This window comes from Colobus angolensis, unplaced genomic scaffold (genome assembly GCF_000951035.1).
Source record: "Colobus angolensis palliatus isolate OR3802 unplaced genomic scaffold, Cang.pa_1.0 Scaffold64, whole genome shotgun sequence".
Lineage (NCBI taxonomy): Eukaryota > Metazoa > Chordata > Mammalia > Primates > Cercopithecidae > Colobus > Colobus angolensis.
In genome coordinates, this window is record NW_012120043.1 from 2,639,924 (window position 1) to 2,642,917 (window position 2,994).

The window sequence follows — 2,994 nt, forward strand, 5'->3', positions numbered from 1 at the left end:
GTTCGAGACCATCCTGGCCAATATGGTGAAACCCCATCTCTACTAAAAATACAAAAATTAGCCAGGCGTGGTGGCGCACGCCTGTAGTCTCAGCTACTCAGGAGGCTGAGGCAGGAGAATCGCTTGAACCCGGGAGGCAGAGGTTGCAGGGAGCCGAGATCGTGCCACTGCACTCCAGCCTGGGTAACCAGAGCGAAATTCCATCTCAAAAAAAAATCCAAAAACAGGATGGGCCGGGCCGGTGACCGCTCCCCTTGGGCAAGTCCCGAAAACCCGTTTCTGGCACAGAGGGGACCCTGAAGAAAGGACCCATGGCAAAAATCATGCAGGGGAGTCACACTTGGCAACTCTTCATAGACGAAGCCCCCTCCCGACCCCCACGGTCCATCGTGCGTTCATTGCCTGATGGAACAGTTTAGCGACAGGCTCGACCATCACAATCTGAGTTTAGCCGTATGGAATAACAATTTTTTAAACGGAGAGATATTTCCAAAAAAAGTTCACGATGTCACCTCCCCCCACCTCAATTTTACCTCTACTTAAAAACAACGCAAAGCATCTCAGTGACCCCGTGAAGTCTTTTTACAAACGGCCGATTCTCCCGGAACTACTGCCACCGGGCGAAGTCACCTCCCTTTCCCCCTCGGCGCCGCGTCCACCATCGAAACAGCCATTGAGATTTTTACAAATGGTTACCACGCCACTGGAGGATTTCAGTTATACTGAACGGGAAGTGGCCGTAAAGCCTCCATCCCGGCTTTGCCCAAACTGAGAGGGCCATGGAGTCGGACCCGAAACCCCATCTATACCTACAAGGTACATTCTACCCCATCCAGGCAGTGGGAACGCCTTTTTTTTGGGGGGGAAGGGTGGATTTCTTTTGGAATTAAACGTTTTGGGGACTTGAGATGTTTTGTTTGAGCTAATTACTGAATGATGGCCTGCCTGAGACACACAGAGAGAGAGAGAGGGAGAGAGAGAGAGAGAGAGAGAGAGAGAGAGAGAGAGAGAGAGAGAGCGAGCGCACATACAGAACACAGTTACAAAATGATACAAGGTTTCTTGTCCTTAAAGGGGTTCTCGGAGGCAGGGACGCCGACCAACAGGGGGTCGTTGCGAGCGTGTTGTTCACAGTAGCTCATGAGGTCAGACGCCGCTTTGGAGACCTGTGTTTGGGCACAAGGAGGAGAGAGGGGAGATATAAGAAGAGGCTGGCACACCCAGGTTCACAGCAGCGCCATTCCCAAGAGCCACAGGCGGAGACAGCCCAGGAGCCCATTGATGGGGGCGTGGGCAAACAGTGTGGCCCGTCCACACACTGGAATATTACTCAGCCATGAAAAGGAGCGTGGCTCTGACATAGGCCACAATGTGGATGCATCTCTTTTTCTTTTCTTTTTGTTTTTTTTTTTTTTTTTGAGACAGAATCTCGCTCTGTCGCCCGGGCTGGAGTGCAGTGGCCGGATCTCAGCTCACTGCAAGCTCCGCCTCCTGGGTTCATGCCATTCTCCTGCCTCAGCCATCCGAGTAGCTGGGACTACAGGCGCCCGCCACCACACCCAGCTAATTTTTTTTGTATTTTTAGTAGAGACGGGGTTTCACCGTGTTAGCTAGGATGGTCTCGATCTCCTGACCTAGTGATCTGCCCGCCTTGGCCTCCCAAAGTGCTGGGATTACAGGCGTGAGCCACCGTGCCTGGCCGTGGACGCATCTTAAGGACTTCACGCTCAGTGAGAGATGCCAGACACAGAAGGCCACGCAGTGTGTGATCCTCTTTCCCTCCCTCCCTCCCTCCCTCCTTCCTTCCTTCCTTCCTTCCTTTCTCTCTCTCTCTCTTTCTTTCTTTCTTGTCTCTCTCTTTCTTTCTTTCTCTTTCTTTCTTTCTTTTTGAGATGGAGTCTCTCTTTGTCGTCCAGGCTGGAGTGCAGTGGTGCAATCTCGGCTCACTGCAACCTCCACCTTGTGGGTTCAAGTGATTCTCCTGCCTCAGCCTCCCAAGTAGCTGGGATTACAGGTGCGCACCACCAGGCCTGGCTAATTTTTGTATTTTTAGTAGAGACAGGGTTTCACCATGTTGATCAGGCTGGTCTCGAACTCCTGACCTCGCAATCCGCCCGCCTCAGCCTCCCAAAGTGCTGGGATTACAGGTGTGAGCCATAGCGACTGGCCTAAAAAAGATTTTTTTTTTTTAAAAGAAAAGGCTGGACTTCCTTCAGCAAGCGTTGCCAGATTTTGAACACAAAGGGTCAGGGACAGAGGCACTCTGCTTTCGGAGTCCAAGACCTCATTCTCACTCCAAGGAAGGAAGGCCCTGATAGGAAAATGCTGCCTGCACATTTGATGAGCTTGAGGGAGGTTTCAGTGATACCCAGCCAGGTGGCTGTGCCCGGTGAGGACGACATAAGCTTGTCTCCATCTTTCTCGTGCAGCCTGAACCCCCTGATGACTCCGAACCCCAGAGGGGCAGATGCTTCTGGTCACAGGAGGTACCCCCTGCCCTCCTGCTGCCAGCCTGCCCCAGGCCACACGCCCGTCTCTCCTGGCCATGCCTTTGGGGGTGCCGCTGCCACTCCCCGCATAGCTCACCCCAGCAGGGCTGGGGCTGGGGTGTCAGGTGTCCTGGGTCAGGCTAAACGGGGACATGTCCGTCTGGCCCTGGATGTCATCCTGTAACCAGTAACTGTGTCTCTATAGGACTCAGAGACCTTTCTCTCGTCTCTTTTTCCCCTGAAAGGTGACAGGGCGATCACAGGGGGAGGATTAGCTGTGGCAGGGCTGAGGGGATGATCCGAGAAGGATCGCAGCATCGCTTCACGGAGGTGTCTCTGTCGTCTGCTTTTGGGACAGGGTCTCGCTCTGTCCCCCAGGCTGGAGTGTAGTGGTGCTATCATAGCTCACTGCAGCCTCCACCTCCTGGGCTCAAGGGATTCTCCTGCCTCAGCTGGGAGTACCTGAGTAGCTGGGACTACAGGAGTAAGCCACTACACCTGGCCA

At 53.6% G+C, this 2,994-nt stretch overlaps 1 long non-coding RNA gene across 1 annotated transcript in view; it reads right to left on the minus strand.

Moving 5' to 3' along the window:
- Positions 1–446: 446 nt before the first annotated feature.
- Positions 447–2,994, minus strand: part of LOC105527651 — a 171,193-nt gene continuing 168,645 nt past the window's right edge. The window contains exon 4 of the long non-coding RNA XR_001004255.1: positions 447–1,166. This is a non-coding gene — a long non-coding RNA (uncharacterized LOC105527651). The remainder of the gene's footprint in view (positions 1,167–2,994) is intronic.